At 39.7% G+C, this 16,195-nt stretch overlaps 1 protein-coding gene across 2 annotated transcripts in view; it reads left to right on the plus strand.

Annotated features, from left to right (window-relative positions):
* Window positions 1-3,940: 3,940 nt before the first annotated feature.
* Window positions 3,941-16,195, plus strand: part of lingo4b (leucine rich repeat and Ig domain containing 4b) — a 28,157-nt gene continuing 15,902 nt past the window's right edge. Inside the window, exons 1-2 of one of the 2 annotated variants that reach the window (XM_034145852.1) lie at window positions 3,941-4,152; window positions 13,711-13,807. The gene's annotated coding sequence lies outside the window, so the exon portion shown is untranslated. The remainder of the gene's footprint in view (window positions 4,153-13,710; window positions 13,808-16,195) is intronic. The other variant, XM_034145851.1, reaches the window with a different exon arrangement.

Consider the following 16,195-nt stretch of genomic DNA (forward strand, 5'->3'; position numbering starts at 1 on the left):
GCTTGAATAGTTCCTCTTCAGCCTTTGAGGTGTGTTTGCTCCCATTTGGTGGGTATGTTGGGGCTGAAAACCAACGCAGCTGTGACAAGAACCCACCCGAGCAGCGTTGTTTGAAGACACAATGTACGGATAGATCTTTATTCTACATGGGGTATTTTACTGTTATAAAAAACAGATTTCCACTTGGACAAACATATTGTAGCGACTAGTTTGGAAAAAAATTCCTCATTCATTTAAAGGGGTCCTTATTCTGCTCATGTGTAGGTTCATATCAGTATTTATGAGTGTCTCTACTGGGACATGTCTCCATGCTTTAATGTTCAAAAAGCTCTTTATTTTTCTCAGCACATATTTTCACCCTATGTCTGAAACCAGAGCCAAGTCTGCTCTGATTGGTTAAATCAGGGGTGTCCAAACTACGGCCCCGCGGCCCATTTTGAAACGTCCCTCAGCTAATTCCAAAAGTATAATGAAATATGGCCCAGAAATGAAACTTGTGCTTGTCATATATTGTACTTCTTAAATATATATGTACAACTATATTACACAGTATTCATGTGTTAAAAGGCCCAAGAATAATTGACCTACATTGGATTGATTTTTCTAACTTATAACTGAACTTATGAGGTAATATACCTCAAGTGAGCGGCCCAGCCCTTCGTATATTTTTCTGTATGTGGCCCTCGGTGATAAAAGGTTTGGACACCCCTGGGTTAAATGATTTGGTATTTTGCTACAAGAGTCACAAAAAAAATACTGCTAATCATACATATAAAATAGAAATCCACAATTTGTACAGCTTTTGGTTTCTATTCAGTCTCTCTGATTTCCTTTGGCCATTTAGAAAAACTATACATACTTTCATGTTAGACTTTGTCTGAGAACACCACACAGTCCTCACAAGTACAATATACAAATGAATGTGTGTGTGAGTTTGTGTTTATGTGCAACGTGAGGTCCATGTAAAACAGGTGAGTTCCCAGCCAGCAGTTAAAAGTGTCTGTGTTGTTTGTCTGGGGGAGAAAAGGTCAGTCCACCGGGTGGAAGCTAAACTAGACGCTGATGAGAAAGAGTAATTTTGTTCAGAGCAATTATTATTTTCCCTGCATCGTCAATCAGAAGACGATAAACAGCAGCTGTACACGGCTCGTTCACTGGATTGTCACCAAGGGCACTGAGGTTTAAAAAACAAGACTTTTAATATATTTATTTACTTTGGAGGCTTCATTAACATAAGTGTGTTAGTGTTTCTTGCCAAGGAAGGGGGTAGTCCTCACCTCTACTACAGAGTCGTATCCTACTCATCTTTATTGTTCCCAGCTGTTGTTCAATCCAGAGATTTGGCTTAACCGCACATATCTGCCTATCTCCCCCTCCAAGCTGTGATAGTAATGTACTGTCCTGGAAGCATGCCAGCACTCACTCAGTGTGGCGGATAACAAAAAAATAAAAAAATCACAAATCCCCTCAGAGCTCACAGCCTGGGGATTTTGCCACCCCATATTATTATTATTATGTGCACGTCTCCAGCACCCTGGGTGTGTGCTAAGAGTAACTTTGTTGACAAAAAGCTGCTGTTATGTGCTTCGGCCATTGCTTTTAGGCCCACGGTGAAGCACTACTCTATTTTTCTGTAGCAATGCAACCCTTACTACTTTTAAATCCAGGCTGAAGACTTATCTTTTTGCCGCTGCTTTTAATTTAAACTGAGCGGTTGTGTTTCGTTTTTGGTTAATGAACATTTGGGGCTAGTAACCCCAGGGAATCAGTGTCTGGGGACTTTGTCCTGGCTGGTTTTCTCTGTGTATGCTGCTCGGGACGTATGTGCCATACAAGCGTACACAGCTCATGTTCAGAGAAACCTTAAAGAAAGGCATCAGTAAAGTGGAACTTCTGTGTGAACTATTCATATCTTAAACTGCACTGTAACTTTTTATTCATGTCTTTTTTTCTTTTAATGTTTATTTTATTATCTTTGCTTTTTAATGACTGATTTTAAATGCCTTTTTCTGAATGTCTTTCATTTTTGTAAAGCACCTTGAATTGCCTTGGGTTGAAAGGTGCTATATAAATAAACTTGCCTTGCCTTGCCTTGCCTTGCCTTGCCTTGCCTTGCCTTGCCTTGCCTTGCCTTGCCTTGCCTTGCCTTGCCTTGCCTTGCCTTGCCTTGCCTTGCCTAATGACCTTCTTTCACAAAAACATGTTAATCACAACTGAGGTCCTATTTTCATAGCTTTGACCATCATTATTGGTCATTGTAACATATTGCACAGCAGATTCATTGCTTACACCTAGGAAAATGGCAAAACAAGCTAAAAATATGATGGTTAAATACAAGCATAATTTGAACGATTGTGTGAACTGAGTAATAATGTGAGTATACAAGGAACGGCAAAAACTCCAATGAAACTAAAGAATTGTCCATTAGCCTAATTGAGAGTTGTGCTTTTAACTATTGCTGAATGAAGGAAAAATGTAATGACATTAAATACTCTTACTGTAAGTATCAAATATAAACACAGTCATTCTTAATTGTGTGTTTTAAGTGTACACACTGAATTATTTCTTAAATGTTCAGAGAATCATAGACCCATAGACATTTTCTTTGAATGTTTGCAGTCTGTGTGTTTTTGAAGATGTGATCCCTAACATGTCATTTAAACTTTACCATAACATTGCGTTATTTAGTTATTTTCCAGCTCTCTACAGTGTACGACTTAAATAAGGCTGTGATGTGTGATGTTAACCTGTTGCCATTGGAAAATAAGAAAGAACCATAGTATATTGGACTCAATGACATTTTGACAGAAGTTGTCAGAGATATATATATTTTTTTAAATGGTAGATTACAAGAACATCACATTTTTCAAAAGATTGTTTTGCAAACTGCTGCACATTCTGTGGTAATAACGACTCACTGCTGACTTTATGGCATGCATTGATTCTCATGTATTATTATGCATCACTGAACTAATCCTTGAATGTTTATTGGTTCTCCTTTAAGGTGGGGAAGGTAAATTTGAGAAACCGGCTCGAGATCGCTAGAATTTGAAAATACACAACCGGAGAAAATCTGCCACTTCCTTACAGAGCCCCTCCTCCAACACACACGAACGCGCACATGACCAATGAGGGCACGAGATAAGTTTGTGCACAGATGGAAGGCTGACAGGCAGGTAGGCCATCCAGTTATTTTAGCCGGGCCGGCTAAAATGATTGGTCGTACTTTTTACAGTACCACGGCTTCCACAGATGACATTTCTTTATGGATTTTTTGTCAAAGCACTTAAGATATTCATTGCTATCGGGATGTTAAGAGCATTCCATGGAATATAACAAAAAGTGTATCTCGAGCCGGTTTCTCAAACTTACCTACCCCACCTTTAAAGTGTGAAGAAGGGAAAAAGTGAGTCAAAACAGTGTTTTTCAATAAATATAAAGAAATCCTGCAAACTGCGTAACTACAGTATAGGCTATTCTTACACTGCACATCTTTTTCATGTTTTTTCGTCAGTGTTCATACATTACACTTTAATCAATCTTACTTATTAATTCAGCCTCTTATTAGGCAAAACACGTAAATGCTCAGCACTTCTAAAAGTAGTGGAAATGTGTTGGTAAAAACGAACAGGATGATGGGATTTGTTCGCTATTTATATCGAAAAATAGAGTTCTGCCCACTGATTCATGTTTGTGAAAACTGTAGTAGACCCACTATTCGTTACACTACCCAACCCCCGGGGATTTGAGGCATTACGGGACGGCACATGGCGCGGATCCAGCCGGGAGTCTTTGGGATTGTTGCTCCAGCTGAGCGGAGGGATGGATATGCGCAGAAAGCATCAGCACACCAGCAGCTCCTCATCATCATCACACACAACCAGAGACACAGTCGACCTGAATTATTTTAGTAGCGCAATTATCTAAAGAACTCCCCGAGGAGTGCGTCAGTGGGAGGACGGAGTGAAGCGCGCGACTGTGATGCGACAGATGTTGGAAAAGTCTGGTTGGATGTAGGCAGAGGAAGAAGAGGAGGAAGAGGAGGAAGTGTCCTGGACAGAAATGAACACGTTTTTCTGTTGGCGACGGACGATGAGCAGTAAAGAGGTGGAAGCTCTGCTGCGATGTTTTCTGCTGTGAAAGCTTCAGCTGGTGAGTTTGATCTGCAATTCACCATTTATATACAAACATTTCGACACAAACAAAACTCAAACTCATTTTCAGGTTTGATCAGTTTGACTTGTTGTTGGACCTGAACACATCCACACTTTGACTCTCATTTCTATATCACCCAATCATTCTTTATAGCAATCAGGATTTCTGTGGTAATAACGACTCACTGCTGACTTTAGGGCATGCATTGATTCTCATGTATTATTATGCATCACTGAACTAATCCTTGAATGTTCCTATTGGTGCTGCTTAAAGTGTGCCAGTTCACTCTGTGGTCGTATTTACGCAATGTTGTTTTTTTTTTACAATTTAGCGTTACTATAATCCCAGAGGGATCTAGCTCAAGACTTAATTATTTTTTCTCTAGGTTCACTCCAATCTGATTTTATATGGAACTAGAAAACATAACATTTAAAAAACAACTTAAGTTATTAATGTGTAAAAAGAGATGTCTGAAGCAAATGTTGGCAGTTTTTTTGTGGTATTGTGTCTCCCTCTGGGGACAATAGTGTTGTCATTTTTCAAACCAAATGACACCAAATTATAAAATGCCCCTAACACTGCTCGGATGGTGATCTATCATTTGTATTCCCTTTGTTTTTATTAGATCTCTTCAAGACATCCTTTTCTAGAAACCTAGAAAACATCGCATTGCTATTCAGCCTAGTTTCTTCGTTGTTTGCGTAAATCCGCCTTTTTGTTGTTGTGTTTTTGTGGAGTTGCACTGTCCTTGTGAACAGTAATCCTCTGGATAGTTTGTTCCATAAACCTGAAAAAGGGCCACGGCATGCAGACTGTGTTTTAACAGCAGGATTACCAGTAGCTGCTGCAGCCTGATATTCCCCTTTGGGACAGTGTGAGGCTATTTTAAATCAAGATGTTTCACGGTGACTCTGATCACCCCAAAAACTCTCCCCTGTTATTTCATTATCATCTCACCTGCAGTGTGATATAAGCCATGATCAGCATTTCAGAGAGGGTGCAGAGGTGAAGTGCACGGCAGCAGTCTCTGTCCTCTCCTCCTGTCACAATGAGGACACACAATGTGGCTCTGGAGGAGCAGATCACCATCAAGGGACGACCAAGGATTTGACGCTTGGGATTCTGCCAAATGGGCAATTTAATCAGAAGGCATTTTATGCACAGGAAGTATGTCAGTCTCCTTGTTAGGGGATGATTTATCTGGACTGTTATATTGGGAAGCTGCTCCAGACTTAAATTGATTTCAGCTTCAGGCTAAGAAGTATGACAATCTTAAACTAGTTTCTGTGCTTTGCCCTCAGAGCCTCAGAGGGAGAAATATACAGGCTTTACTGCATCTATGCTACATTTTAACTTACACAAGCATGTTTTCTGTACAATGAGATGCACTGTTCTGGCTGACGAAAGCATAACGTGTCATACTGAAAACATTAAAAAGGGGCCCATTTTTTTGTTTTTAAACCAATCAGAGCAGACTGGGCTCTGGTTTCAGACAGAGGGTGAAAAGAGGTGCTGCAGCGAAGGCAGTATGAGAAAAATAAAGAGCTTTTTGAACAATAAAGCATGGAGACATGTCCCAGGAGAGACACTACATACTGATATGAACAGGAACATGAGCAGAATAGGGCCCCTTTAAAAAGTTACACATTTGCCATGAAACCTGTTTTTTGTGTTCTCCCCGAATAGAGCTCCAACATCTCGAAATGTCTCCCCTGCCCAGTAGGTTACCACCATTACAAGAGAGGTCTGAAGACATGTTGGGATTTAAGTGTGCATTCTGGCACTTCAACAAAATGAAGATTTACAGCTCAAAGTATCTGGCCAGGTTTGTAGGAAAAAAAGATGGGGGGATAGCGTAGCGGCAAAGTCTTTGACATAACATATTGAACAGCTCTCCTCAATGAATCCCGAGAATCTAAAAGAATTTAAAAATCCTACATAAAAAAAGCATTACATACTGTACAGTATTTCAAGGGGATCTGCTGAACACAGAGGAATCAGCCCAGCCTCAGAAGCCTGAAATAAAATCTAAATTTACTGTTTTGTATTTTTCTTGTTGTTCCATAATTTAAATGGCTTGAAGTGTCGGTTTGCCTTGAAGAGCTGAAATCAAACTTCGTTTTTGAATAAATCTTCATGCTTAAAGGTATTTCAGATTAGCAAAAGTATTGGCCTCCGATGAGGTTTGAAAATGCTTTTGCTGGCTCAGTTGCTTGCACACTCATGGTCCCATTTGATGAATTGAGAATAGTGGGTGACAGAGTTTTTCTCTGCAGCTTTGACTCCTTTCCAACAGCAGCTCCTTAAGGCTTAGCCAAAGATGTTGGCGAGCTTCTGGGAGGAGATGAATCTGATCCGGGAACAATGCATCCCACCACATTATCAGTTTTAACAGCAGTGAGATTAGCACCACGGTTATTTTCTGTGCTTCTCTTCATTTTCATATACATTTATTGCTGAGTTGAGTTGGTCTCTTTCGGAGGGTTTGCACATGTAGCATCCAGGGCAGAAACTGTGGAGCACAGCATTTTTGCACCCACTGGCACAGAAGCACTATTCAGGCCAAAGTCATCTGAAGTCTTTTGAAGATGAATAGGAAGATCAGATGTTCACTGCTACTGGAGAAATGCAGTTAGGGCATACATAAATCCTTGAATGGTACTAGCCCTGGGCTTGTGTCAGCCGCAGCCTTGTTGTTGTTTGACCCTGAAAAAAACATCTTTATGTTTGAAGGTTTCTTTCATGCCGCATTTTCCTTCTCCAAGATGCTTGTGTCCTTTCCAGTTTGATTATATTCATTGCATATGCTTCTTGCCTCACAGGCATTTTACATAATGTACACAACTTGTTTTGAAAGAATCAAGTATTAAACCATATTTCAGCCCGTCTCTTTTGCAGCTTCAATGATGGCTGTTAAAGCATATGCTTAACAATCCCCATTCAAAACATATATACTCATTGCCATGGTTCTTGTACAATAGACACACAAATGCAGACACAATAATACAGAGCAGGTTCAATTGAAGACTTTTACCAGAATCAAACGACAATGGACAGGCAACTTGTTGGAAGCCCACAAATTATACTGAGAGGAAGTAATGTCTGAAAGGTTATGATAAGACAACCCAGTCTCACGGCATTTCGTGTTATTAGTCACGAAATTAATTTAATCTATTGATTCATGTTCACCAACACGATTTTCACCTTTTTTTTGTGTCACACAGAACGATTTTAAATGCAATGTATTTCTATTGGTAGTATGTTTCGTGCCTGCAACACGTCTTTTTGTCCGGTCGGGTCTTGGAAGACCAGAAGCTGTGTGGTTCATAAAAACATGTTCTTACTCAATATCTTACCCTAAGCCTAACCCTATCCCTTTTATTTTAAATTGTATAATGTCTGAGTTTTTTTGCCGTCAGCGAGGAAAATAAATGTCTCAGAGCCTCAGAATACTGACATCTGTATTTTATGTCATCTTTTTTTCCTTCTAATTTGTTATTATTTGGTGCAGGCACGAAACATACTACCAATATAAATACATTGCTTCTAAAATCGTTCTGTGTCAGAATACTGAAATCTGTATTTTTTTAAATGTCTTTTTCCTTCTAATTTGTTATTATTTACATTGCTTTTAAAATCGTTCTGTGTGACACGAAAAAAATGGCGAAATCGTGTTGGTGAACACGAATCAATAGATTAATTTTGTGACTATAACACGAAATGCCGTGAGACTGTGTTGGATAAGACAAATTATAGATGGGAATACAAATGGGAACATGCATTGACCCTGGATTGGGGGACAATTGACACGACTCTGCATCAGCCAATCCGCTTGCTACTCTTTCATAAAAGCACTCTATTTGCTATACTTGATCAAAATGGTGGAACGAACTCCCCATTAATATCAGGACTGCAGAAAGACTACACAGCTACACAAGCTAATGTATACTTGCACGATTCTTGCTGTTTTTTGTTTCTATCTTCATGGTTGATTGCACTCATTGTAAAAAACAATGTCAAAGTATCAGCTAAATGAAATGTCAAGGTGTGGCAGTGTGGAACTGGGTACTTATTGGTAATGATTAAGACACTTTGGGGGCATCTGGTGGACATGTTGGGAAATACAAGGTCAGCAAACATACTCATTTGATGTGTCCTATAGAGCAGCTCAGGGAAGCTTATAGGGATGTTTTTGCTGTACTTTTTCTATTCCTTAACCTTTCAATCTTGAGTGCATGTCATGTCTTCTTATTTATCCTTAAAGTGGATAAGGATTTCCTTTAGGTTATGCCCTTTTAGTCTCCATCTGTCATGCTATCGCCTCTTGAGAGTGTTTCTTAGGCAAGCCAAGATTATTTATACCGCTAAATGCATAAGAACAACATTTAATGACACAATATGCAACTCTCTCCCTCCACATCTTGCAAAGCAACAATGCTAATAACTTCCTGAAGCCGTCTATCTGACAATAGTTCATGTGGTTATTGGCTCTTTGTGTGTGGGTGTAAAAGTAAGGTTTTATATTGCAGCTCAGGCTCTCTTTTGTCTAACAGCTTCTGCCTTCACTCTGTAAAAGTGAATGCCTTCAAGAAGACACTGTCAAAAAAAAGTGTGCCCTTAACCTCAGAACTGGATTTATTGCACGGAGACTACAAAGTGATCCACAAGACAGATTTCTTAGAAGCACAGAGATGAGAGAGGTCACTGTGATGCAACCAGGAAGAGGCTATGACCACTGGGTTGTGTTTGGAGGACAACAAGATCTTGTTCTTCTCAAGCAAATTGAACTCTTAACAACCTTCCCATTTCTTCTTCTTCTATTCATTCCAGACAATATGACCTTGCTGCTATTGAAAACATCCATTATTGTGCAGCAGAGCAGAACATGAAATATATAACAGACCATTTACTGTACTGGCAGTTCAATAATGATTTCATAAGCATGTGTCCATTTTCTGTACCCATTTGGCCAAGGTCATGGGGGTTGGAGCCTATTTAGCATGCTGTAGGCAAGAGGCAGAGTCTTTTAGAGCTGGCCAGTCCTTCAGGGGGGTGCAATAATGACATATAAAGTAATTGATATGATGATGAAACATTCATATGATGTCAAATGATCAGGTAGAAGGATCTTAGCTTATAACATCAACAGCTTCTTTAGTTAAAGGGCTTGTTCGGTACCCTTTCCCTCCAAAGGCATCCACCCCTCTCTGTGGAAACGCCAAGACTATTACCACCACAAACATTGACAGTATTGGTCATTTGTTCTAATGCTTGAAACAATTGCTGTTCAAGAGTTCTCGACAAGTGACCTTGCAGTTGTTCGGGGGTCCTTTCTCAGTAGCAGAGGCAGAAACAGTGTGAGATTGTAACAAAAGCACAAAACCTGTAAAAGGTTTGTTTTTGCTTAGATTTCTCATCAAAATCAAGGGCCTAAGGATATGTGATGTTGTATGTTTCACTATTGAGATTTGGCTTGACTTTAAGAGGAGGTCAGGGTTGATAGTTTGTTTTGGAACAAAGCTTTAGACTTGAAAACAGAGTCCATGATATTGGTTCTGTCAATGCTCCATTCTTTGAACAATGACTGTTTTCTAACATTAACCATTCATTTAATAGTGGTTGCCCAATCTTAGCTTATCAGAAAAACGTGTGCGTTTTAGTCACCAAAGGCAGCCAGCTTATCTGCTATCTTGTTGAAGATATTTAATCCAAGAGTCCTCCTCTTCTCCGAGGGTGTAAATGTCCGAAACATACCCTACACTCCTGCTTTTTAGTAGAACTTCTGGATATTTGTAATTGTTGTCGTCACATAGAATATCTCATACCCAGTCCCCACCCCTGCCTGAAATGCCTCCATTGGACTTCTTTGACTACTTCCTTATAATAGCGACATCACTACGTAACACTTGCGCTTATTGGCTAGCGCTCCAACACATTGTACGTGATAGGCTAAGGGGCGGGACGTCTCTAAGCGGTTGACCAATCACAACAGAGCCAGCCAGCTAACCAATCAGAGCAGACTGGGCTCTGGTTTCAGACAGAGGGTGAAAAGAGGTGCTGCAGCACAGGCAGTATGAGAAAAATAAAGAGCTTTCTGAACATTAAAGCATGGAGACATGTCACAGTAGAGACACTACATACTGATATACACCTGAACATCAGCAGGAGAGGACTCTTTAAAGTAGAGACACTACATACTGATATACACCTGAACATCAGCAGGAGAGGACTCTTTAAAGTAGAGACACTACACACTGATATACACCTGAACATCAGCAGGAGAGGACTCTTTAAAGTAGAGACACTACATGCTGATATACACCTGAACATCAGCAGGAGAGGACTCTTTAAAGTAGAGACACTACATACTGATATACACCTGAACATCAGCAGGAGAGGACTCTTTAAAGTAGAGACACTACATACTGATATACACCTGAACATCAGCAGGAGAGGACTCTTTAAAGTAGAGACACTACATACTGATATACACCTGAACATCAGCAGGAGAGGACTCTTTAAAGTAGAGACACTACATACTGATATACACCTGGACATCAGCAGGAGAGGACTCTTTAAAGTAGAGACATACATACTGATATACACCTGAACATCAGCAGGAGAGGACTCTTTAAAGTAGAGACACTACATACTGATATACACCTGAACATCAGCAGGAGAGGACTCTTTAAAGTAGAGACACTACATACTGATATACACCTGAACATCAGCAGGAGAGGACTCTTTAAAGTAGAGACACTACATACTGATATACACCTGAACATCAGCAGGAGAGGACTCTTTAAAGTAGAGACACTACATACTGATATACACCTGAACATCAGCAGGAGAGGACTCTTTAAAGTAGAGACACTACTGTACATACTGATATACACCTGAACATCAGCAGGAGAGGACTCTTTAAAGTAGAGACACTACATACTGATATACACCTGAACATCAGCAGGAGAGGACTCTTTAAAGTAGAGACACTACATACTGATATACACCTGAACATCAGCAGGAGAGGACTCTTTAAAGTAGAGACACTACATACTGATATACACCTGAACATCAGCACAATAGGGCCCCTTTAAGACACTTTAGATGGTGGTGCAAATGCAAGAGGAGAATTCAAACCTAAAGGAAATACATAAATCTTTACCTCTCTTGTCCATTGAGTGATCTTTGTTTTCTGTGGGAAGTAATATCAATCTGCAGCAGTGACGTACAAAATAACACTTTAAAGTAGTGGTTGTTCAAAGACACAACAGCAGTGGACACGTTATTGGCTGAGGGGAAGCGAGTCTATGACCTTCCAGTTACAAGGACGCCTCTTAATCCCCAAAAGGACAGCGCTGACGTCTTTGACCCTGTTTTTTGACTTTGCGTCACTGGCTGAGTTCAAAACCAGGTGGCATCGTGGATCCGACGTCAGATTAGCACGCATGCCGTTAAATGTGCCAAAGAGGAAAAGCTCCACCTGCACGGCAGAGAGGGGATTATGGAGCTGATCGCTTTTCTTTGAAATCACAAACACAATATGACAAAAACAAACGTCCCCTCATTTCTAAAAAGTTGTCGAGTTATGAAAGGTGTAGCTGTCTTTGACATAACCTTTAGTTTTTAGATCAAAGAATGAGCAAGATAACTAAGGACATTTCCTGACGATTGTACTTAGGTTCAGATTTACGAGAGAAGCTTCTTCCATGTATTATACTTTGTACCTTTGCTTTCTTTACAGATTCCCTTTTCTCCTTGTTTTCCCGATTGTTTTGCCCTAATTAGGTTAATTTTTATTGCTTCTGTTATTTTCCTCCCTTTTGCTTGCATCCTCCCTGTCCCACCTCTTTGCTTTTCCATCCTTGTTATTGCTTTTTTAAGCATATTTACAACATTTGTCTCGTGTTTTGTCTCAATGTTCTCCTTTTTGCTTCCCCCAGTTTCTTGTAATTGTTGCTTTCACTCATTGTTTGCTTCTTTCAATGAAACATTAACTCTTGGAGTTGCCCTGAGAGCTTTGAAATGATTGTTATTTTCACATATAGTTTGTACTGTGGCCCTGAAGGCTCAACACAAACCAAATCAAACAAAAATGCATACACATAAAAACATTTCAAGCTAAAAACATAAATACCGATTTGACAAGACTTTTGCAGAATTGAAAAGAAAACGGTGCAGGAAACTTGCTACATGGAAACTGTTTCCAGGTGAATACTAAAAGTGACAAAAGGCCATAGGTTAACAGCAGATATCTTCAACAACATTTGATTTCTTGGTAGCTTGGTCTATAAAATATAAGAAATAGTTAATAGTTTTTCTTTGGATGGAATGAATACCTATGGTGATAATTAAATGTAATACATCATTTTTATAGTCTGGTACCTGAAAAAGGTCAAATGGCACTGATGGAACCAGATGTACCCAAATGTGCCGAAAGCTTATTCCGCCTGGAACCTTTTTTTCCTAAACCTCTCTAAAAAGGTCAAATGTAACTTGTTTTGCCTCAATCTTGATACAGGGTACTTATTATATGTTATAGTTTGGATTCCTAAAGCTTTTAGTCTACCATCCCATCATTCAAGGGTGGTTTTCACTATAAGTAATGTTTTTTCTTTAGGCGGAGGTAAGAATTTACCTTTTTTTGCTATGTTCCATCTGAATTTACTCTGACTGAAAAAAATCTATATTGATTCTGACACTTCTACATCCAACTCACAGATGTAACCTTGCTTTGATAAAATAAATTATTCATATAACCCTTTTAGAAGTGAAGTTGTAGTCATTTGTTTTGGGCATGTCAATCTTCGAGCCTGAAACCTGAAAAACAGGCTCGGGGCTTAACAGGTTAAATGTCCATCCCAGTTCCTCAAAGTCCAAGGCGATGTCTTTGAATCTCTTGTGTGAAGCAAGTCTCCACAGTGGAGAGGATAAAAACACGTGTCTTTACCCTTGACCCTTTACCACAAATACTTGTTTACTTCTTTTGGTGTATCAGAACAAAGTAGCCCTACAACTTCTATATCTGAGTACTTCTGAGTACCTTGTTAATTCAACATGTATATTTGCTACTTTCTGGTTTATTTCAAGTCTTTGAATTGTTATTGTTCAATGCCATGTCTTTTTTATGTTGCTACAACGCAAACATTTCCCAAATTAGGATCAATAAAACACTATCATATCTTATCTTCTTCTCCCGCTGGATCGAGGAACATTCATTTCTCGTCAAAGAGTCCCTCTATAATAAAACCACGAGGCACATGTTTGATATTTAAAAAAACAGTCTTCAACTCAACATTGTATAAGGATTTAATAGCAGTAGAAGTGCACAGCTCCCTGATGCAGTTTGACCAGTGTTTGACCCGTTCCAGGTCAAGTGTCCCATCAATGAGCAGCTCTTTAATGCGTGACCTGCTCTCATCCCTCTGCTGTACGTCCGTGTATCCGACAAATCATCGCCGTTATCTGAGACGACCTAATTTGTCACATCACATAGACGCTGCGCTGAGACTAATTCCCTTCCCTCATTTATTTGTGCTATTATTAATATTGCAGACGGCGCACTTTGCGTGACAGCACAGAGACTTAACTCTCTCCTTGACGGAAACAGAAATCACAGCAGAGAGGACGCAGTCTGGAAAACAAGACACGTGTGAGTGGATCTGTCACTGTGACCCACTTCTACTACACTTTACATGGGTATTATTACTCAAACACACACATAATGCGTCTGTCCATCTCTCTCTGTCTTTCTCTTAGAAACATATTCACTTTTTTAAACGCAATTGTAGGCGTAGAAAAGCGTTCTTTTGACTTCCTAGCGAACAGGCACATTATGCACGATGTCGGCATGCAGCACACAACGCACTACTTCTACTCATATATAGAATAAACCAATCATGAACCGCATGACCTTGCCCCTTGTGGCATAAACATGCATGTGCAGGTCAACAATTAACCTTATGGGTGCTAAACAATCATATTAGCCCTCTTTCTTTTTCCTTTGATCCATGTTGTACATTTACCTAATACACCTGGAATACCAAACTGTATGAAGAGAAATAATACAAAATAAACAAGGTACAACAATTGCATTTGCGTTGCATATTTCATTACAGGCCAAATAAATGCAAGTGACATTAAAAAGGACAGACAATAATAATAATTTGCAAGTAAGAAATACAATTTGGGGTTTCTATTCATGCTTCAAGGTTAAAAAAACACATTCTTTCCCATAGAGTGGCTGAATATACATTTATCCACCTTTTATCTGAAGATTTGCGTGCTGCACATTTGCTATAAAAGTGAGTTCTTCCCTGGTATGTCTCGTTTTAAAATGCTTACAGCAACAGGTATATACAACAACAAGGAAACAAAACATCCATACTGTAAAAACCCTTGCATCTACCCCACACACACCAACAAATACACACACTGTAACAACACACACCTGTTGACACTGCCATAACAGATCTCAGGTCAGTTAGCTCTTCAGTAAAAAAGGAACCATTTCAGAATAAGGTTCCTTAAAAGACGTACGATTTATAACATTCAGATGAAATGAATGTGTTTCAAAGGCCCGGCGGCAACAATTAATATAATCCTATTTGTCACAGACACACGCTCGCAGCCACATTGACACATTTACTGCCCTGCCCCCCCCCAAACCCCTCCTCAGTGATATTAGTATTCATGGGTCTGCATTTACCTCACAGCATTTTCAAAATGGCTCGCTTACCCTCCACACATCAGTAAAAGGTTTTGTAATTAGTGTAAATATTACGTAATGTAGACGTGAGTTATGTAATGATTACATACCTCCACCATATGCTCAGTTTTCACATGTTGACCATTAGGTTATTCACTTAATTAGGCATTTAATTAAGTGAGGAGTGAGCATGTGACCGTTTACTGAATGATCATCTTTGCCAATGTGATCTTTGTACATAATGTAACAGAAGAAGATCAATATTATTGAAAAAAGCTTAAAGGGCCCATGTCATGGCCATTTCCACTGATCATAATTACATTGTTGAGGTATACTAAAATAGATTTATACTGTGCAATTTTCCAAACTCACATTGGTTTCGCATACAGCATCTCTGTCAAGCATGTGTATTCAGCAGTATTCACTTTCTCCACTAAACGACTCGTTGGAGCTCTTGCCCCCCCCTCCCTGTGAGCCTAGTGTGCTCCGATTGGTCAGCTCGGCCACTCGTTCTGATTAGTCAACCACCAGAGAGGCTGCGCCCATGTCAGTGCTTTTCCCGGCTGCTCTCAGCGTAACATCAGTCTTATCATGGCGTCGGTACAGCGGTATATTTTATATACATATATATTTTTAACTGTTGTTATAGAAGAGTGTGACGGCCCCAGGGCCTTTGTCTTACGGTGGGGTGGAGCTGAAGAGGCTAATCAGCACGATCACGGACACCTCCGGACACAGTCTCTCTCCAAAGCGGCTGCAGGAAGACTAACTCTGCGATCCTCTCAACCACCTATCTTTGCATTTACCACAATAAATGTGCCGTGGTTTTGTAAACTCGTGTATGTCTCCTTGTCTTTCCGTTGTGGCCTACGAGCTACTCTCATAACAAAGAGTAAGTTATTTTTACCCGTTATAAACTACTACTGTTTGATGAGAAATCAAATCATGGTTTGCTATATATGAATTCAGGGAAGAAAGGATAGGCCTACTAAGTATTTCCATTAAACTTTATTTTTAGAAATGTACAAAATGAACATAAATATACATATATACACACGGTATATCATCCATTCCTCCTCCTCGCATCTTGCCTGCGCACAGTCGGTGCGGTGCCTTTTAGCACCCTCAGTAGTAGTAGAATCCCTTCCCCGTCATGGATTGTCCGCCAGGATCTGGCTGGACGAAATCAAATGCAAATCACAAAATATTAGAGAAACTTAGTTGTTTTAGATTAGTTAGTAGTAGTTGTGTAATGAACAGCTTGCCTGCTAATATGCTAACCTAGCTTTGTTTACCTTGGTAGCTAACACGATATGAACGTTAGCTTGGAGG

This window comes from Trematomus bernacchii, unplaced genomic scaffold, assembly GCF_902827165.1.
Source record: "Trematomus bernacchii unplaced genomic scaffold, fTreBer1.1, whole genome shotgun sequence".
NCBI classification, from domain to species: Eukaryota; Metazoa; Chordata; class Actinopteri; order Perciformes; family Nototheniidae; genus Trematomus; species Trematomus bernacchii.